Consider the following 22876-nt stretch of genomic DNA (forward strand, 5'->3'; position numbering starts at 1 on the left):
CTATCCCTACAGGTCTTGGTAAAAGTCTTTTTGTATTGAATGGCTGCAACAAGGTCCCTGGCACCTACATTTCTACAGGCTGAGCAACCTCAACTCTCATCCTTTTTGCAGGAGAGAGGTTCCAATCCTCTTGTTATTTTTTTCTGAGATTGAAATAGGAATATTCCCTGAAACTATTTTCTCTGATATTTTCTTTTCTCGTGTGTTTCAAATCTTGTGCCTTTTCTAACTTTGTTTTTTCCTTTCTGTTTAGCCAAAACCTGGTCTCCTTTAAAGAATGGAGCCTCATTTCTTCTGCTTCTAAAGTGTAGTAGCATTTTGTGATTGCGAGGGAAGCATTTGTCTGCAATGGAAAGATGACAGATACAGGCAGACTGAGCTGCAGATATACACGGATATTGCCCTTCCTAGTGGCTTGATGAGTTATCCCAGGTGATAGCTCTGGAATTATGTTTTGCTGTGACTTTTTGACAAGGTGATGACTCTATGACAAGATGACATTCTCCTACTTGTGTTTTAATTCTTTTGTCTTATCCAGGATATGGGGAAACCAGGTGGACCTATGACTAGAAATCCACTACAAGTATTGCAACAAGGCAGCTCCTAGATGTTAACTGGTTTTAGTTGTGTTCTGGACTTTGATGGCTGAGTAATAGTGACTGTGAAACTCCCTGGGAATCTATCATTGGATTCTTGAGACTTTTTGGAAGATACTCAGTCAACCCATCTAACTCATGCAACCATTGAACCTCAGCTCATCTAGCAAAGTCATGTAGCAAAATGTGATAAGACATGCAGTAAGGCTTAGCAGGGAACCTTCAGCTTTTGATGACTTACTGAAAAGCCAAGTCAATCTTATCTGTCCACTGGCTTTGTCTCACATGGAGCTCCCCATCATTTTCTTTGGAATTTAACAGTAGGCCAGAAATGGTCTTTGAAAAGTGTCCAGGTTGTGGTAACTATCTCCACAGAGTATCTCAGACTCAGTAACTCAGATGAATGTACTTGCTTTCCTCTGTTTCCTGGGGAAAAAAATTAAAAGTAAGAAAAAATAGTCTGAAAGCTCCAATTAAAATATCTTGGAAAGGTGGTTGTATTACTATGGAAAAAGAAAGAACATATCAAAATTGAAGCTGAATACAAAACCAGTCAAGGGGGAGTCAAAAGGGCACATGTTTCTATGCCAGCAGGACAGAAAGGGCTGACAGTGGACCGCATGATCCTTCCAGGGAGACACCACTGATGGAGAAGAAATCCAATTTACTACTCAAAGACTTATTACAGACCTAGTGTACTTTCTTGCTAAGTATGTTAACACTACAAAGTAGCAAGGAGAATTACTGGAAGTTGCACTGTTTTATTATTTTATCATGTTTCACCTAACGTAACATAATGCACTCTGGTTTTAGAAGGAAATAAATGTCTCCAGACTAAGTTTTCCATTTTGCACAAGTTTCATTTGCATGGTTTAGCCGGCAACATGCATGCTCCTGGTGATTAAATTCTAATGTAAAGCCCCTACATTACAGTACGCTATAGCTCTTCATTGTGTCTGGGTCTGTCAAGAGCAGTCTCAGGCACGTCCATGGACTTCTTCATCCTTTATTGATTCCTTGGCACCTAAAAAGCCATAGCTACTTCCATTTTGGGGGATGTACTATAGTTCTTCTTTTAAAACAGTATGACACAGTTCAGTAGCTGGAATGGGCTGCAGAGCTGGGATTGTTAGATAGCTTGTTTTTAATTTTCTCCCAGGAAACTGTAATGAGTAACTTCTCAGCAGAGTAACTGTCACAAAGAAAGAGGATAGAAGAAAAAGCATGTTTTGGGTCATGTCAAGATAAAACTGAACAAAAAAAATCTTTCTTGCAGTTCTGCCTTTATAACTCTGAAACTGAATTTATATCAAGATTTCTGGTTCAAATGAGAAGCCAGCCTCAGATGGTCAATGGAGATTTTGGAACAATTCAATCTTTCCAAGACTTTCAGTGTGTTGGTTTCTGTATTTTGATTAAAATAGATCTCTAATTAATACTGTAAAAGATTCTTGTAAAGAAATTACTATCAGCAGAGAGTGCTGATGCAAGCATAGGGAAGAATAATTAATTGGGGAAGAACTTCATTACACTTGTACACTTTGCAAGCTGCCTTTTACCAGTACCTGGGTGGCAATTTTAACACTCATGGGCAATGGCTGTGAGGGCACACTGAAGCAATGGGGGCTTGACCTAATTGCTTTATTTGCTAAAAGTGTTTTAGCAACTGCTTTTAGACATTCTGCTGGTATTAGAAGTAATGATTTCTTTTTAATTAAAATCTCTTAAAAACTGATGTGACAGGATTCTCCAAAAAAAACCAAAAGCAAAAGGAAAATAACTGGAAAATTAATTAACTAAACCAGAAGGTCAGTTTTAAAATCCTGCAGCAGCCTAATTAAATCCTAGACGCTGACATTTTTGGCTAAAGATTGCAACCATAGTAATTAGTGTTGCAGGAAATTTCCATATGCCATTGTGCCAAATGAATGAGAGTATTCATAATTGTTCCTATAGGACTTCTTGCAAATAGCTGGGAGGGACATCCTATTGTAGGAAATATGCAAAGGCAATGTAATATTTTCATTCCTATAGTAGAAGCTTTCCAAGTCAGTAGTTTGAAGGTAGGAAAAGCCTGATACATGAGAGGAATATTATAAAGCATTATTATTATTATTATTGTGTTAGTCTCTCCTTATTGCTTATTTAAAGAAACAACCACTATTTAAATAAATAGGGCAGGCTGTTTGTCAAAAGGCTGTAGATAAATACCTGCTGAATATGCAACTAAAAATCCTGACAATGAACAATTTTGTATGATAAAACAGAAGATGCTGCTAATTATTTAATTTTATTTGCATGTATTTTAGTTAAGTCCACAGAGAGATTTCTTTTTTCTATTTTAATCATTAAATTTTTCAGGACTGCTAAGGATCTGTTAAATGTCAGGCAGTAAAATTAAAATGTCATTATATGACATACGGGTCAAGTAGACTTAATAAACTCAAACTACATCATTCCACATTTATTTGTAGATTTTCCTTTCCTGTTGAAAAATATGGTGAATATTTGGTAAAAATATGAAATATTTTTGTACAGTCCACATGGCTTTTGAATACAGTGGGCAGAGTTATTAAGGTCTTTCTCTTTTCAGAACATTGTGCAAACTTCACTCAAAGGGAAAAAGACTGCTCCCTTCTTGAGGGGTGCTGCTACAAGAGGATGATTTTTTAGGTTTTTCTTTACAAGTCTGTCTCTTCAGAGAAAGTTAAAATGCCAGAATAAGAAAATTACTGATATACCCCATAAATAAAATGAGTAAGATGTTTCACATGAGAAACGAAAAGATAATCCTGCCATTACCTTTTGGAAGCACCGGCCTGAAGAGCTGGGAAGCCTGGGTTCATGGATCTGTGTGTGTGCCTGGATCAGGTGTGTGTGCCTGGATCAGGTATGTGTGCCTGAAATGGTGCTCTCAGACGGCCCAGTTTCATCTTCTTGTTCTGAGGCACTGCTCATTACTATTATGTCCCTCTTTAATTCTCCACAAAGGTGTAATGATTAAGCACTTGGAAATAGTTGACAGCCTTCTCTGTGGCCAGTCAAACTGCAAAATGCTCAGCAGTGAACCACGTACAAGCGAGGAGAGAAACTTTCAGGGTATCTACAAGTCCTGTTGGTCTAATGTCCTCAAGTCTCCACAGTTAGTCTGCAGTTTTCTCTTTCAAAGACTAATGTGATGGTCGGTGACTGACTGTGGCAATCAAAGAGCACTCAGGTGCATGCAGAGAACAATTTTCTGGTTGATCTGTTCTTTCAGGTGAACCCATTCAGTGAAGTGACATTTTGTACTTCTCTTAGAAATTTTCGGTATTTTTTTATTTTATTGCAGGTGGAGAATATGTGTTTTTCAAGCTATTGTTTCAGGCTGTATGCAAACTTAAGTCTTCTCACGGTAAAACCTAGTTTAAGACTAAAGAGCAGGTGGGTATAAACTGGAGTCATAATGGCAGAATTTCAGGCATATAAGGTCCTTTAAAATTCAAAAAGTGGACAAAGGGCAAATGTATTTTAGCCGCCAGATGATCCAAATTTTGTGCAGGATCTTGAAGCTCTGGGAGATTTATATAAGGCTCGTTCTATAACATTGCCCAATCCATAGTCTACACTAACAACTTTCAAGCTACACTAACAATTTTCATATCCAGCCAGTCTCTCCTGAACTTCAGAGTGCATTTTGGCTTTGGGGATGGTCCAGCTAAAGCTCCCTACTCCTGGAAGAAATGTAGTTTGAGAATTAAAAAAAAAAAAAAAGTGTTCCAGTGTACTGTACAAACATACACCTAAGTAGAAATTAAATTGATAGGCCTGGGTAAATTTTACAAATATTGTGGTGCATGATTTCCTAAAGAGAAAATCATGCAACAGCATTGATTTTCTCTTTAGGAAACTTAGTTTAGCAACAAATTCCATCACCATCCATGAGACACAAACCCATTACATCCTCTGCTACATCAGTGGGACATTATCCTTTCAAAACTATAAGGAAATTTGCTCCTGTGGCATCAAAATGAGCTGTTGATCACAATATGTAATTCATTTTCCCAATAAGGCCATCAGTTTGTTGTTTTTTTTTTTTATTTTCCATCATTAGTGAACATCTTTGTCCTCTTCCAGGAATAACTCTCCAGTTTTTAAACCCTCTGGCAGAGGAGGAGCCTATTCTTTCCCTGTACTCATCCCCCCGAACTGGAGTCCTACATTTCTGCCAACATTTCAACTACAGGACTAAATCTCAACAAAAGTGGGCTTGTGATCTGCTGGGACACAAGAGTCAAATTCAGGACCAAATCTGGGGCAACAGATATTTTTTACATTGGCAAATGTTTACTTGATTTTGCTGTTGGAAGACACCACCACTGGAATACATCTAGATCAGCCAATTAGCTGGATTGGCTGATCTAACATTGGATTAGAGCACAGAGCAAGGACAATTTGTAATACAGCTGCTGTAGAACACTAGGACAGGTACCTCACAACTCTGAGGTTTATTTCCTCAGCCAGAAATGGCAACACTGACAGGAAGTCATCCCTGCATCATACACAGTTTGCATACGATGAGGGCACCTATACTGTTTTGTAGGCTTTGAAGTCTGGGAGGAGAAGAGAGAAGACTGGAAGGACTCTGACAAGCACAATTTGTCTTTTTGCAGCTTTCAGAGAACCACAATATATTTTCACAAAAGACCTGTTTATATGAAGCTGTCTGAAAATATTTTCAGCACAAGCGTATATCTAATGCAGTCACGGTGGTACAGTCTCTAGATTTTGAGTGCACATTTTAAATGGAAAAAACCTTTCAATATCTTCAAATAGCAGCAGGATGCTGAATAATTTACATTGTGCCTCATGCAGGCAGACATAAAATCCAGCACCCTGAAACTGTGCCTGCCACACACTGAGTGCTAAGAACTTACTTGTGTTTGTAGCATGTTTGAGGAAAGAGGCTGCTAAACTCACTGAACAACAGTGCCTTTCTCAAGACAGAGTTCATCCTCTCTAAAGGCTTCGGAACAGATGAAGCTGAGCTAATCATCAAGAAACCCTCTAATCTCTATCATTACTCAGGTTTTCATGTTAGTCATTGTGACAGCTTTTCTCCCTTGTCATCAGGGGGAGAAAGCAGTGGTTGGCACTCTCTGGCGAGACTGGAGCAATTGATGGCAGGCTGAGCTTTTCCGAGTTAGTATTCAGGAGTCATACACAGTCAGTGAATGGAGAGACAATCTCAGAAAGGTGTCGCAAAGGGCCTGGCACAATGTGGGCCCCATGTCGCATTCCTCTTGGCTGATTGTCAAACAAAGGTAGAGCCAGCCATTACCAAAGGGTATTAATGTGCAGACAAACACAAAAATAAACTGGCTACTTAGAGCACTAACTATTACAGGCAGAGAAATAATACAATAAATCACTGAAATGAAGAAAGAGTGGCAAGAGGCACTGAAAAGTGAGAGATATTTTGTCACTAAATTGCAGCATTAATAGCGCTTTGAAGCTTCACATTTAAATTGCCTATTTCTGACACTCAAAATGCACATTAGGAAAATGATGCTTATTTTATAGTTACTCATTAAAAGGAAGGGGATAAATAAGATGGAGTTTTAAACTATAAATCTCTTTCATAATGAACAACCAATAAGAACGTGTAGGCAAGACAAATAAATGGATAGTGAAAGAAAGATTTTTAAAATGCTTTTGTAATCTGGGACGTAAATGAGCAACTGTCTCATCCGATTGAGGATAAGTCATTTTTAGAAGATCTGGGTATGATTGAGAATGCAGGAGATACTCATATGTTACTTGATAATGAAGAAAAACTAGAAATAACAGAAAAAGTTGTTTCTTTTCCTTTGAAATAATTCAGGCATTGTGCAATTATACTACTTGTCTCTTCTGTACATGACTGCAATGCTACATGTATTTTCCCCCCTACAGATACATCAACTTTCCCTACCTAACAAGGCATAACTGCAGATTACTTCTGAATAGCCTGTATGACAAATTCAAGTAGCAGAAGGAACTTTCACATCACTGTGGCATTTAGTCTTCCTGGAAAGGTCTTTCATGATCACCTGTGTAACTTTCCAGCACTTATTAATGGGTGCCCAGTAGCCTGCTGCTGCTTGACTATTTGCATAGCATCTGCATTTATCTAATCTTTATTTATTTTTCAAAGACTGCAGAGTTACAGCTCATTTGAAGTGTTTCAGGATATGAGTATTAAACAAAAATGCAAATACAGCAGTAAGCCCTTAATGAGATGTATCCAGCTCATTTTTTTCAGCATTAACTCCATTCTTTATCTTGTTTGAGCATCCACAGTATAAACTATTCAGCAGCTCCAAAACTTCATTTTATTATATCGTCAGCTTCTACCATATATTTTACAAGTTTAAATTCTAATTTTATCCACAATAATAATAATGATAATAATAATATTTCAAACCAGCATTTATTGGCCAAATGAAAATAGCTCAAGTGCCATAACAAACCGTCCTTTCTTCTGCACCTCAGAAAGTCACAAGCCAAAATGCAGCGTTACAAACTTCTGGGTTTGTGGTACTTGACTGCAACTTTGCACTAACCTGAAAGATGATAAAGTCACAAGGTGAGGGAAATGCTAGTTCCACACACTTGTGGCCATAAAAGGAGATCTGCTTGAGGCAATTTAAATACCCTGAGGAAAATTTCTACCTTTGGATGTATATGAGCATACACCTGATTTTTAGTTTCTAATTTTAGTCATCTAATGATATAAACCAAACTATTGCCTACAAGAAAAGGAAACATGATTCTCTGATTAATACTGCAGTGTGGATAAAACCCTCAGGCCTGGGCCACTGAATCACTTGTGCAGAAACCTGTGTCTCACCCTAGGAGTTCTTCTTAGTTTCAAGGTATGCAGCAACTTTTCCCCGGAGCTTTAAGAGACTTCCTTCATCCTCCTCATTTTTGGGTTGGGTTCCCAGGGCTAAGGAGAAGAGATGAAAGAGAGTGCTTACAGTACTAGCATTTATTTTTTCAGTAGTAGTATTTCTGTACTAGTTTTTTTGGTGTTTTTTTTTTTTTGTTTTGGTTTTGTTTTGGTTTGGTTTGTTTTGTTTTGTTTTGTTTTGTTTGTCTCTCCTGACATACTAATAGTCCTGAAGAGAAGAGTGTGAAGTTCTGGATGCCCATAAATCCAACTTGTAAGGACCATCAGGGGTCACACTCTCTCTCCATCACTGGCAACAGTGCTCATCTTATCTCATCACTTTGACAGCAGCATGAGAATCATCCACAATGTAGTTTGCTGCCACTGCTGCAGAGTCACGCCCAGAAGGATGATAAGTTCTTCATGTCAGGCTTTCTCAGCATTTCCTTTGGGATTATGTGGTCTGCAACAAGCACTATCAATCTATCTACCAGCTTTGGGAGATCGCATCTATTCCTGACCATATTGATGGTCCTCGTTCTACTGCTTTTCCCTCCCACTCAAATTAGGAAATGAAAAACAAGCTTTGAAGCCAAAAAAATACCTGATTGTTTTGTGTTTCATTGCTACTGCTTCTACTGCAGCAATGACACCGGCTAAGCTTCTATGCTAAAGTCAACTCCACTGTGAACTACAGAAACCTTTATTTTTTCCTCAGAAAATATGCCTGGTTCAGTTTCAGCTTAATTTTTAGAAAACTCCAGCCTCTCTCCTCCTGTTTCCTCCTTACCTCATTGCTTTAATCTGTGGGTTTATACATACTGCAGTTTTGATGAACAGGCTACACTGTTTGTGGGGTGCATATTGCTCTGAGTGCCTCATAGCAAATTTTTATTTGCATTCATTACGAGCAAAGGCTGTAAGGCTCTACAGCTTTTTCTTTGCAATTGTAAAAAGCATTTATGTAAGATACTGACTTCTATGCCCAGGTTGGCTCTGATGGTTTATGTGTTTATTTGAGAATCAGAGTCCAGAACTTTGTCACTGTGACAACTTTTACAGCATCTTTGGTATCTTGCTTGGGAAAGAACAAGGTTTTGCAGTATCAATTTGTTGGTCTTAAAATCCTCAAGAAAAAGACTTAATTGATGCACCAACAATAAAGCAGATAATATAATATATATGGTAATATATTAATAATATCATAAATATTATAACAAAAATAATACAATAAAGATGGTAATATGACACAGTCCTAGGGTTTTTAATTGCCAACATTTTCTTTGGATGCTACAATGTTTCTGAATTTTCACTGTGGAAAATTTCATAAGTGTCTTGTCTTTATTGTTTGTTCATTTGTACTAAAGAATTGTCAGCTTCACAAACTTCTTTGTAGCTCCCAGTGGAACTAGCACAATTATAAAGGTGTGCCAAATTGGCTTCTTAGCAGAAGGTATCTATTGGAAGAAAACAAATCACCACATTAGATTCCATCATGAACAAACAAATCATTTAATGGGCTGCATAATGAGATGGCCTTTTGTAGAGTATGTGCTTGGAAAGTTCCCTGTTACAGTGGGTCCACTAAGTTCTGCACAGGATGAGCATGACAGCAAAACTAATTGTAAAAAATACAGCATGTCTGTGTTTTAGCTTTTGAAATGTAGATTACTGCTTTTCATTATCTGTTTAACTACTTTTAATAATTGATCAGACTCTAAATTCCCACTATTTTACAAAGTTATGTACTTGGGGGTTTTATTTGTTTGAGAGAAAATGGCAAAGTGGAGTACTGCAGTTATAGGTCAGCTTCATCTTAAAATAATTTGTATTTCACCAATTCGTTAAACATAGCTGATTTTAAACAGCTTCTTTTAGACAGCTTCAGGGTTTCTAAGATATTATGTTTAGACTGCTTATTTCTCCTGCAACCTTTCTGTAGATTACTTTACTAGCTGTGCCAACCAGTGTCTTTCTGGTACTGGAGCAGGGAGAGGTCCTACCTTCAAGGTTATGGGATCCAACCCCACAACAACTTCATAACCCTTCGTAAAATCTTTCTTATCCCCTCCCTGTGGTGAGTATGGCTGGTGCACACAGCAGCATCCAGCCCCACAGCACAGCAGAAGTGAAAGCACACACAGTGGTAAATTCCCCAGCCATTCCAAGGCCACAGATGTGGGTACATGCATGCAGGTTGGACTGAGTGAAAGAGTTTTAGGATATAATTGGAAGGTCACAAAATCCCCTCTGTCCTGTGATTTTGTTGATGAGGGAAGCAGTAAGAATTTCTCATATAGCTGTGTGCTTCAGCTGCCATTTTCATAGGGAAGATGAACAAAATAGATTGGCTTTGAGTTATAAAAACAAATTCAATAAATGCATTTCAGATCTCTCATGTGTTTGAGTGGTAGGTAGATCTTACTGGTAGATCCATCTGTCCTCAAGCTCATTGAGATTGTCACATGGCAGCTTGGCTAAAGCTTGAAAAGAGGTCGCAGAAAAAAATCAGAAGGGTCCTCATAGGATGTACCAAGAACATTTTATCTGTTTTCAAAAACCTAAACACTAAATATTTTTTGTCTTGTTAGGTTTGTCTTTTTAATGAAAAACTCTCCAGTAGTTTTGTGCAGTTGTACTCCTTTAAACTTCAATTATGTAAAGCATACTCAGACAAGCTTACACATCTACTACTGTTGAGATCCCTACTGTTGAGTTAAAAGGTACAGCATCAGCCCTGCAATGGCTTCAGTGTGGTTTCAGTTTGGTTTCAGAAGACATGACCACAGAATATTTTTGAGGTAAAGACTTAAAAATGTCTGAATAATGAAACTGTGTCAATGGAATTAAAAATCAAGTTGTAATTTTAATGCAAGTATTCCATCCAATTTTCTTAAACATTTTCATAAGGTACCTTAAGCTATCACATTTCTCTAGTCATTATGAACAATGTAACATAATTTCTGTAACTTCTCCTTCACTGTATTTTTTTATCCTTTTCTATACTCACTTCTAATCTAGAAAATATCACCCCCGTATAGGCTTTCATGCCTTCTCAAGGAGTTGTTGTTTAATGTTAAAGAAGCAAATAGAAAAGACATATTTGAATCAAGATCTTTAAGGCAGAGTTTTAAAATCTTCCACTTCAGTGAAACTGATCCACTGAGACTGTTAAAGGTGTGTAGCTGGAAGCACATGAACAGCCCCATTAACAAGAAAGACAAGCAGGTGGTGTTCTTGTTTGAGTGTTCAACTGTAGCCTAAGCTGATGTTAACAACAAATTGGTTTTTGTGAAAATTTTAGAGCTATGTAAGAAATGGGCTTGCTTGCTTCATACCAGCACAGGAATTGGCTTGAAGAAAAGAAAAAAGAGGAGTGGAGGGGGGCAGGGGTGAATGGGGGAGGTGCAGGAGAACAGAGAGAACCTACAACAGCAACAAAAGAACACTACTCTAAGGTTCAGTAGCATCTTTTAAATAGATACATCAGAGATTAGGAAGGCTGTGGACTCCCTTGTGCAGGCCATAGAAGTGAGCAACATTTATGGCTTTGAAGTTGCTTCAGGGTCAGGGGGTAGCATACTGCTTGGTTGGTCTGGCTACAACTTTTGCTGTATTTTACTGTTGCCTTTGGTTCATTTGTTTAGGGGTGGGGGAGAAGTCAGAGTTTTCACTGTAGTGTCTTTCAGAGGCACTGTGTTGACCAGCATTAAATATGTCTCCAAATTTATTTCAAAATTAAATACCTCTTCCTGTGATAACTAAACACGATATCAGTCATCACATTTATCATTCAGCTGATGCTTGCCTTGACCTGACCTCTTCAAGCATCCGAAGTTTGTTCCTCTCCTTATCCACAACAGATCTCAAAGCCTTTTGCAAAACATAAGCTAACCTTCTTGCTTTGCAAATGCATCTGTGCTAATAAATGACTGGGACATGGGACTGGAAGGGATACTAAGCAAGTTTACAGATAATACAAAACTGGGAGGAGCTGTTGACTCTCCTGAAGTCAGAGAGGCCCTGCAGACAGATCTCAGCAAATTAGAGAGATGGGCAGTCACCAACCATAGGAAGTTCAACAAGGGAAAATACAAGATTCTGCACCTGGGATGGGGCAACCCTGTTGGTATGGTACATCTAGACTGAGGAACGAGAGGCTGGAAAGCAGTGCCATGGAAAGGGTCAGTGGCAAGCTGAACGTGAGCCAGCAGTGCCCTGGCAGCCAGGAGGGCCAACCCTGTCCTGGGGGTCATCAGGAATAGCATCACCAGCTGGGCAAGGGAGGGGATTGTCCTGCTCTGCTCTGCACTGGGGCAGACTCACCTCGAGTTCTGAGAGCAGGTTTGGGCACCACAATATAAAACAGACTCTTAACTGTTAAGAAAGCATCCAAAGGAGGACCACTAGGATGGTGAAGGGCCTTGAGGGGAAGCTGTATAAGGAACAGCTGAGGTCACTTGTTCTGCTCAGCCTGGAGAGGAGGAGAGTGAGGGAAGACCTCACTGCAGTCTACAGCTTCCTCATGAGGGAAAGTGTATGCTGATCTGTTCTCTCTGGTGTCCAGTGACAGGACCTGAGGGAATGGCCTGAAGCTGTATCAGAGGAAGTTTAGGTTGGACATTAGAAAAAGTTTCTTCTCCCAGAAGGGCACTGGAAGAGGCTCCTCATGGAAGTAGACACAGCATCAAGTGTGACAGAGCTCCAGTGTTTGGACAACATTTCCAGGCACATGGTGTGACTCCTGGGGATGGTCCTGTGCAGAGCCAGGAACTGGACTAAATTGCCATTATGGATTACTTCCAATTCAGTTTATTGTGTGATTGTGTGATTCTGGCAATATCAAGTTGTTGTTTTGCTGCTGGAGCTCAAGATCAACCCTGCCTGGTGCTGTCATGGAGGAGCCTGGGCACCACGACACTTCTTGACCCCAAAAGGTCCCAGTACAACACCAGTCCCTGTTGCATCCCCAGCACTTCAGAAGAGGTAGAAATCTAGGAATTGGTATCCCAATATCTGTTCCGTATGAAATTACATTTACAGGTCATTTGAATGTGTTTGCATAAATCAGATATGTTTGAATTATTTACAGGATGTGGTGGCTTCAAAGAACCTAATTAGAGTAGAGTAGCATGTTTTAGGACCTGAAAAGGCAAGCTCTGCTCCTGCAAGTAATTACTGCTGTAATGAACAAACTCAGGAGAGTGAAATGCATAAACAGATTCTGTGGGATCAGTGCACGGAGCATATTTTCAAGTCCAAGGAGCATGGCAGTGTAATAGCTGTGAAACTGTAAAAGCATTAGTGGTAAAAGAAATAACAGTCCTAAAACTTTATAGTGCAATATAGTCTATTCAACATCAAAGAGGCAAAGTATCTTTTTCAGTATGAATTAATAGAAAACCGGTATTTATTTACCTACAATGGAATTCAAGTATTTGGAGAAAATATTGTATTTTAATTTTACAACAAAATGAATCATACTTAGCCTCTGTGCTGCTGACACACCTGTTATCTCAAGTTCTTTGTCTTCATTTCAGCAGTCAAAAACTCTGCCATAAACCTTAAGGACTTTCACATTCCATAATTCAATTTATAGCAGTTTCAGTTACTACAAGAAGTGTCCTTGTAAAAATGACATCCAAACACTCCCTACATATTCCTACACCATAAATGTCACATGAGTTCACTCATTTTTCAAATCAATTCAAGATTTTTTGATCAAGAGTGGAGATTTAGCCTGATAACTTCAAGTTAAACTGTGTTGTATCTGTGCTTTAACTATCATCGCTGGCTATAAAAATTATAAAATAAAAACTTAACTGAAAATTCTCCAGGGAAGTGTTTGAGTCAGAATGCGGTATGTTCATGTGTAGTTATAGCATCTCTGCTCTGGTGACAGAAATAAAAATACCGTTTGGTTTTTTTTTCAGTAAACTGAATTCATAGCTTTCAAAAACCTCACAGGGAATTGTTATTTATAGCACTAAGCTTCCATTTTAAGATGAGTACTTTTGTTTGTTTTTGATTGCCACCAATGATAAGGATGCAAAGCAGCACATCAGGTTCTATAATGGTTATTTTACCACTTTCATTCTTGTTGGTGTTTCAGACAGTAATCTTGAACTTCTGTTGAGATACAAAGGCTAAAAGTTGGACCAGTTTCAATCATTAAAAAACCCTGGTCCTAAACTTATGATGTCTGTAAAATATAGCCATATTGGTGATCAAAAACCCCTCAGCTGTGGACAGCTGTAAACCTATTTACTTATTACTGTTCCTAAATCCCTGCAGGGTGAAAGAGAAATGAAAGATATTATAGCTCTTTCACTCTTTTCTTTTTTTTATTTGTGGCATGTCTGGCCTGCACCTCAGCCCTTCAGTTATGATTTCACTGTGCACCATTTACTACGCACAGGTAACAGCAGCCTACCTTGTAATCTCCCAATCAAAATCTAAAGACCTTCTGTATGTCAAGGATATTCTGTTATTAAACCCCAACATTATTAGTTTTTCTTTCCTTTTGACAAGAGAAATAGAAACGTGTCAGTGAGAGAAACTCCTCAATTATATGGATTTTTTTGAAAGGCAGATCTGAGTCTTCCAAACCTTATGCTATTTTTAACAATTTGCTACAAATAGGGAAGAAGTGGCCTGGCTGGTTGCCAAATCCTACAAATCCAACTTAAACACCCCTTCACTTGCTTTGTCTAGACTAGGGTCTGTAGGGGATTCATTTGCAAATGTTTGCTCACCCTTTCTAACCTGTGTGAAAATTCAGGCGGTTTAAAGGCAGAATGACTGTAACAAATACTTCTCTGACCTACCTCCTGTGTCTCAGATGTTCCCGTCCTTGGCCAGCCAGTGAAGCCATGGCTGTGAGGGCATTGGGTATTACTTCCAGACATCAGTTCCTTGTTCCTATGTAGCTGAAAGCATCACATCAGTGGATTTTTCTCCAAGTGCAGCATTAGCTCCAGGTACCAGTGATCTGGTCCAAACTAGGACTGCAGATACTGCATTGAGGCAAAGAAAAGACACGGAAACCTCTGCACAGTACTCAACCAGAAAAAGTTCTTCGTGTAGTGTCTGTTTGATCAGCTTAGCAAAATCCATAGACTGTGGTGAGGGTCTTCTCTGGGGCAGAACTGCAGGACTATACCTGGAGCAAATATTCAAGAAAAGAAAGCCCTCAAAGTACATAGGGACACACATATGCAACCAGGGAGGGGAACCAGAAAAAGGGCACGTGGTTCTTTGTCTGCCCATAGACATGATCTTCAGGGATTCATTTAGGTACCCTTCACACAGAGGCAGATTTTGGGTCTACTGAAAGTCATAATCAAAGCCTGCAGGTACCCAGCCTGTAGAAGCTGTAAATATTGAGCTGAAGGTTAGTTTCCATGTTTTACTGTGAGTTTCTGGTCTTGCTCTAGAAAACATGGCTCAGCCATTAAATTCTTATCTCAGAGACTTGATCCTAAATGTCATAGGCTGTATATAGTCTTCAACCAATCCCATTGCCCTTAGAACCCCAGTATACGGAAACATCATTTATGAGGATGCTGTATAAGGTTTTTCTTCTTTATGAAGGATCTCACTGTTGTAAGTGGCAAGATGTTTGTCACCAGCATGCAGAAACCCTCCTGCCAAAGAGAAAATTTCTTGCTGACTACCAAAGCCAGAGGAACAGAAAGAGGTGGTTCTGTGGAGGAGCAAAGGGAGAGGCCAGTTCTGAGATGGATGTTCTTTTCCATTGTGAAAGCCATTCTCATTATTTTTGGAGTCCAAACAGTTACATAACAGGACATTCCCTTGATCAGCGTTTTTTTCAATTTAAAAATACAAGTTTCACTATGTGTTAGAGCTCAAAAGTATTTATAAACAAAAGTGTCTGCATTGCTTCATCTCTGACCTAAACTTCAAGCTGCTGAAGTGGAAATCAGTTTCTGTTTTTAACTTTGTGTGATTGCTGGAAATGATAGTTGCTGGATTTCCTGATGACTGGTTCTACAGATTATATCTTCACTCCAGAACAGGAAGGATGGGCCAAATAAAAGGGGGAGTGGAGGAAAAGTTGTTTCTTTGGCAGACATAATTGTTACTTCAACATGAAATTTTAGCTTGTCCTCTGTTTTGAACAGGTGAATGAATTCTTCGAATCCCTATTAAGAAAAAAAATACATGATTCTGATTCCTTACCTTGAATTAATTAAGGATTTTCTTAAAATATGGGAACATAAAGCTTGAGTTGGTAAGTAAGACACACAGTTAAGTCTTGAAATATTACATTTTTCTGCTTTGGAAATATATCTGAAAGGTTAGCACCCAGTGAAGCATGCAGAGTCATCTTAATGAAACAAAATCTAAGGTGCATCCATAAAGATTTTTATCTAAATTAAGATCTGATGTTTAAGCAGGTGCAGCTTCTCCATTATGTGGATGGAGTTTGCAGTAAACTGCAGTCTTGAGTTATTGACATTAAAGAACAGGTGGAACAAGCTTATCCTGTTTTAATTGGACTATAATACTCTCTTGTTAGAGAGCAAAGCAGCCACCTTGGCATCACAGGCACAGAAATCATCACGATTTTCTGCTGCCCAGAAAGGTTAGGAAGCTGCTGCTTTCTTCTTTTCTTGCCTTTTGATCAGGTATTTACAGCAGAAACCTCACATCATGTTTCTTTCTCTCCCAGCCCTGGTGATTTTTAGTATATTTCTTTCTTCCACAGACTGTGAAGCCTGAGCTCTTTTCTGGAAGAAGAAAGTAACCATTGTCCCTTGGTGACTATTCAGGCGTGTCTGAAGCTTTTATTGTTATATCCAAATTAGCTTGACCTGAACTGCTGGGCAAATTCTTGAAATACTATACACCTGGTATCAGTCTCAAAATTAAGAATCCTTTTGATGGTGCTTAATTTATGCAGGGGTTTTTATGTGCAGATATTTATACTTTTTATATACATGACATCTGAAAAGTGGAAAATGGTTTGAGCATAAAGAATGTCACTGAGATTCATGGGAATTCATGTCCCCCCTGCCAGTCACTTCCCACCTGACTTTTGAGGAAGACATTTACATCTCTTGACATCTGTTTCCCAGTGCATATAAAGGTGAGTCTACAGCTACTTCAGAATAATTCATTATTAACATTACTATTATTCCCTATCTCCCCCGTATTGTTCCATTGGGATAGAGACACTGTGCCTACACAGTAACTGTCAGGAGAAACTCTGCTACAATTAGTATTTGTACAGTTTAGAGTTTGTAAGTATTCAATTAATGAAAGCTTGTTTGCCTAAACCATCCCACCATACATGTGGATGTGACACATGCCCTGGAAGTGGGACACCTCAGAAAAATGGTGATTTTCTAGCTGTCACTCATCTTTCACCTTCCTCTGTTCCACTTTCAACTTCCTTTCCAGTGGTAAGTGGGAAGGCAACCCTTCCCTCTTGAAACAAATTCAGGCTACAGACACAGAGTCTGTTCATTTCCACTTTCCATGTTACAACTATAATGATCAAACACCAAACACTTCTCCAGTGCTGTGTGCTCTGCACTCCACATGAGGATGGAGAAAAGTCAGAGTTTCTTTGGAGTCCTTCAACACCTTTCAAGTTTGGCCCTTTGGCAACTAATGAATGGCTTGAAAGCTTGCTAGGATATGTTCTTTAGCACTGCAGCACTTCTTCATTTAGTACTTTGCAAGTGAGTTGTAAAAATTTGCCCTGAAGACAGGGAAATGCAAATATAAATTAGATGGAGCACTAATAACATTACATTACAGAACAATGCAAACCATTTTTGACACCCCACAGAGAAGAAATCCATGCATTCCTTTCCAAATCATCTTTATGGAAATTTCTGTAAACGTGGTGTTATTAAAAGAGAGTAGCAATTATTTCCTTCTTTGGTTCATCAGTTGCAGGGAGGGGGAGAATAGGCAGGGGAATTAATTCTGTTTTCTTCCCTTTTCTTCTCTTTTTCTTGCATGTCCTTGTCGGAGAGCTCTCACATGACAGGAACCAACAGCACAGAAGCCACCACTGGCAGAACAGAGCAAGAAGGATGGAAGAAGTGGTCAGTATTGTTAGTGATGGGGCTCCATAGGTGGAAGTAGTTAAGAGAATAACAGAAGCAGAGAAGATTTCAGCTAATAAGGCTGCTCAGGAAGTCAAAGCTATTAAGACATGTTGACATAACATTTGCAAGCATCACAGGGGCCATCGTTATAATTTAGATTTAGTATTGATCAGTTCAGCATTAGGGCTGGAGGAAAACTGAACACAGGGTTCTTTACAAAATTGGTACTTCAGATACTGCCTTCTTATTAACACAGAAAAGCAGAAATTCCCCATGCTCTGTGACCTGTGACTGCTGTCCTCTCCCTTGGGGCAGACAGAAAGCTGTGGTCACTTGGAGTTGATACAATCTTTTGAAATTGAAGCTGCAGTCATAGCAAGGACATTAAAAACGTGCCTGCGAAATACAAGTTCAATGCAACACGTCTGCACATGCTAGCAGCTCCCTGCTAATGAGGACTACTGGAGCCTTTGCAAGTGTATCATTCAGGATGAAAATCAGCTGGCCCTGCTTTACAAGGTGTGCTGGGGAAGGGACCAGGCGATTTAACACCCAGTGAGAAGGTAGCTTGTGAGCCTCAGTGGATCAATGGGGATTCCAGCCTTACCCCTCAATTATATGACCCCTCTTCTAACATTTGCCTTTCACTGTGCAACGGCCAAGCCTCCCTCTTTTTTCCTCTTTTTTCTCTTTTTTTCCTCCCCTCCTCTTGTTTCATCAGTGCATTCTCATGCCTTTCCAATAAGCACCATAAGAACAGAAAATAACTGAGGTTTATGGGGAAACCAAAGGTAATTCACTCACCAGAAAGTTTATTTGTCCAAAATGATGGTTTCACTGTCCTCTGTATCACTTGGCGGTGTTAAAATTCCCAAAGAAAGTTTTTGGCTGGCAGTTTGACAGGCATTCAGGGACCAGGTGCTCTCACCATGCCAAAACCTGAATAATGTACCTGGAGGGGCAGATGATGGTGATCCACCACATCCCTCTCTGACCCCCCAGCAGTCAAACACCCTTCCTGTGGGGCTGAGATTGGTGGAGACATTTCCCCCTGCCTGACTTGAGCTCCAGATCTCCAAAATGAGTGCAGAAGTGGGATGGTACTATCTCCACTTGCTCCTTCCTAGTGCAAGAAAAGAGTGGCATTGTTCTGGTTGTGAGCCTCACACCTTCTCCTCTATGGTGGACTTTCTGTGTGGCTGTCCTTGGCTATTCACCACGCACACTGCAGGTCTTGGTCCCTTTTCTAACACTGCTCAACACAGTTTATTTGGGGATCCCAGACAACATGTCAGCTGTGTAGAGATTGAATTTTGTATTCACAGTGTCCCCCTGAGAGTCCAGCCCTCCATGGCTTGCTCTCCCCCAGCTCTTCCCAGCCCCAGACATGGCACAGGGCACCTCTGGCACAGAACAGATACTCATGGTCCCCCTGGCAGAGGTGGTAATGGCCTTTCCTTACACCTCTCCCCTCACCCTTCTGGACTGCTGGCTCCCACACACACATCCTGTGCTTTAAAACATTTGATGTCCATTGGCAGACAGGAGCCACTGTTTGGTCTTAGACAACTGGGAGTTGCTACTGGGTCCCTGGAAACAGCTGCTGTTAAAACAGAGAAATCCTTGACATGAAGTCAGCATTTAGTGATTAATACTTAATGAAGTACAACCTCCCATTTCCTTGCCAATGAGGAGAGAGGAAGATCCAAGGACAGTGAGACCCATCTAGGCTTAGCCCTGATTCCTGAGGATCTTTCCAGACCACTGCCACTGCCTTCCATCCACTCCAACCTCTACCTCCAGCAGAAAGCATCTTCCCAGTGTCACTTCCAGCTTTTAGCTCTCTAGTGGGCACAGGAAAATGAGAAATGTCCTTCTGAAGACACATAAAGTAAACCAGCATTGTTCTGGGGACCTAAGGGGTGGCTCAAAAGTAAATTAAAACTTTTTATTGGCTTCAGAGATGTGCAGAGCATGTGGCTGGCACACTGGTAGCCATAGCTGGGAGTCAGGGAAGGGGCTGGCAGGGGAGCACCATGTGGCCACGTCCTTGAAAGAGCCCAAGCAGAGTATGTCAGTCACCTCTGCTCTGCATCTCTGCCCATGAGTCACGGCAATGGATTACAGCTGAGTGGGGAAGCAGCAGAGAGGCAGGGGACAAAGGCCAGTGAGAGGAGGAAGAGGGGCTTGCCAGCATCCTCCCACCTTTGCATGGTGGGGGCGTGAATTGGGGTCCCTGAGTGCCCAGTCACAGAGAGGACCACGAGAAAGAGGCTCTTTAAATGAGACTATTCAACCTTTTATGTCTTGTCTCTTCACCCGCAGTGCCCCAGCAAGGAGCAGACTGCCCATAAATTGCAGTTTAAATCCATAATACCTCTGCACTAGACTGTCATCAAATGGTTACAGGTAAAATAACGAGACAAAAATGAAGGCTGAAGAAGGATTTTTATTGCTTTTAAAAGGTCTCTCTTGCAAGTTTCTTGCCTTTCATTTCAAAGGCAGTGCTGAAGAATATAGAGAAAGCAGGGGGAAATACAGCCCCCATATTGGAAGTCAGCAAAAACAATACTTTATTCACCACTCCTATTTATAATAATCTTTCTTACATTTTGTTTTAGCACACCTTTTGTAACCATTTCTCTACTGATTTTCTGGAAGATTATGCTAAATGTCAGAATGTCTCTTTGGGCTCATAAAATTATGCCATAATAAAGCATCATTTCAACTCAGAATGGATAAAACAACCTATAAAATAAAATGGAACATTTTGACATTAATTGAGAAAGTTACCTGCTTTTTTAGCTTCAGCAGATTCATGTCAGCATTAAAGAAAAAATAAATTAGGTTACAGTTTATTACAACATGCGATGACCTTTAAGTAATTTTATAGCACTTTATGGTTCTGCTGCAGTCTTCTAATCAGCATTGTGTCTGAGGGAAATAATAAGCAGACTTTCTTATTTCTCCAAAGTTCCATTTATTTCAGTCTCTACACACCGAGCCTTCCTGCTGCAGCCAGGTGAGTCAGCTTATAGTACAGTTATTTGAGCCTTGTAATGTCTTCCTGATGCCTTTTATAATTTCACATTTATTAATTCTGAGAGTTTCAGGCCGTTTTTATCCCCAACTAAATGTGAGTAAAACCTAAATTTGGCTACTACAGCATTCAGACCTGTTCCTCTAAGTTTGTACTCCAGTATAATAATTCTGCTAAAACTGCGTAATTTTCCATCAAAACACTTTCTTGTACTTGCTGCCATTTATAGAATGAATGTACCCTCAAGGTAAATTCATACTGGCAGTCTTGATGCATGTTTACAAAATGCCCAACACTACACAAGAACATATACAGAAACACATGGTAGGATGTTGTTTTTAAAAGGCTATAAAATTATTTTTAGAAAGCCTTTGCAGGAAGACAGCCTGCAAGTTTTTCTAAGTCAGTTTTGTAATTTTTTTTTTTAAAGGAGAGAAAAATGCATTAACCAAATGCTTCCAGCTGAAATTAAAGTGTCCATGATACATTGCTTGAGTATAATAAATTCACCCCTTCTGTTTTTCTTGTGATCTAGTTATAGCTGTCTTGGAATATAAAAGAAGATACATGATCATGATACATGTCAGAATTTAACATTTTTGAGAATTCAGTAAAAAGGAGAAGAAAATGGTGATAAAAACTGCAAAGCAAAGAAGCCAGATACCGGAAAGTCAGTGAGGGATTGATGCTACTGCCTTCTTGTTATGTACTGGTAATGGCTCCTAAGCCAGAGGAAACCTCAAAGCTCAACTGACTACCTATATCAGTTTTCTTCCCAGCATATATCTGATCATTTCTCTTTATGTGTTAGAGCTGTTATTACGAAGCATTGTAATTTCCACTGTCATATGACTAAGATACAATATTTCTAAAGCTTAGGAGTTAGAAGATGTAATAGTTTAGATTCTGTTGTCATCTTTAATCTGCTGAAGCATTTAATTCCTTTAGTTAAAATGAAAATACTGTATTTTTGTTATCATGTCCAGAGAATTCTGGTGAAAATTGTAAGTTTTCTCAGAAAAAAGTAGTGTTTGACTATTTCTCTGATGAGGTGAAAGGCCAATTTGCTTATAGTTTCCATGCTTCATTAAAATTCAGCTTCTGTGCTGTGTAATGTGGGTAATATTAATTTTCTAAACATTGATGTACAGCAGCTGCTAACTAATTTCCATAATGGTTGTTCTATTCTAAGGGCATTAAACCTGAAACAAGGTGGATCCAAATGGAAAAAAATGTAGATGATTACTGGCCATCTGCCAAAAAGATGCTTGGGGACGTGAAATTTCTGGAATCACTGAAGCTTCATTTTGATCAAATATTCATATTCTGAGCCATGTGTCAACACTTTTACTGTTTAAAGACAAAGAGGTTGTGGAGGGAAATATTGACACCATTCTTCACATGGGAGTTTGCTTTCAGACTTCTTACAGAAAAGAGAGTATTTTGCTATAGAAGAATAGTGTTAACATTGAGAACATAAAGAAAGGTGCAAAAGAATAGTAGAATTTCTTCCTTCGGAAAAAGAGAGAGTGCAGGGAGAGAGGTCATAGAAATGCACTCAGCTTTGAAGTCAAGCATAACCATATGCATGACCATTTGGGAAATGCTTCATGTATTTTCATTTCCACAGAATCATTATACTGATGCTAATAGACAGAACTATTTTTTTTTTTTAACTCAGGGAGCCACAGTCCTAGCTTAATAGATTCACATGCTCAGGAGGAGTCCCAGGCTTGGGCTCCTGAACTGGTAAACCCGGTAAATACCTGGTAAAACTGGTAAATATCTTCTGATTGCTTTCCCTCTGTCATCCTCTACTGTCTGCTCCCAAAACACCTCCTTCTGGGAAAAACTGCTTGCTGCATGCCATTCAGTCCCACCTGCATATTGCCAAATACTTCACCAAAGATCCACTTGTGATCAGCAATGAGCTTCTCCAGCAGAGTATTTTTCTATTCCTCTCATTTCTCTCTAGTGGATTTGGGAAGTGATCTTACTCAAACCCACATCAGTCCATAAGGCAGGCAGAGCGTGACTGTAGGATTCATCTTCACTGCTTCTCTAGGATTCGCCTTCATTGCATCTTGATTGCATGATGCCACGCATGACAGAGGTGTTTGGGTCCTTCTCTAGATGACAGCAATTTCATTCCCAGGGCTTTTTGGCTTCGGTAACCCAACTTCAACATCAGGCCATGGGTAGAAATGAAATTGATACCGGCTCCTGTTGCCTCAATTTTGCC

General features: G+C 39.6%; 1 long non-coding RNA gene across 1 annotated transcript; it reads right to left on the reverse strand.

Annotated features, from left to right (window-relative positions):
• Positions 1-17189: 17189 nt before the first annotated feature.
• On the reverse strand, positions 17190-18048 carry LOC136360890 (uncharacterized). The gene is made up of 2 exons (XR_010743532.1): positions 17880-18048; positions 17190-17557 (listed from the first exon to the last, which is right to left on the reverse strand). It is a non-coding gene; the product is annotated as an uncharacterized lncRNA (long non-coding RNA).
• Between the last annotated feature and the right edge of the window lie 4828 nt (positions 18049-22876).

Source organism: Sylvia atricapilla, chromosome 5 (assembly GCF_009819655.1).
Source record: "Sylvia atricapilla isolate bSylAtr1 chromosome 5, bSylAtr1.pri, whole genome shotgun sequence".
Classification (NCBI taxonomy): domain Eukaryota; kingdom Metazoa; phylum Chordata; class Aves; order Passeriformes; family Sylviidae; genus Sylvia; species Sylvia atricapilla.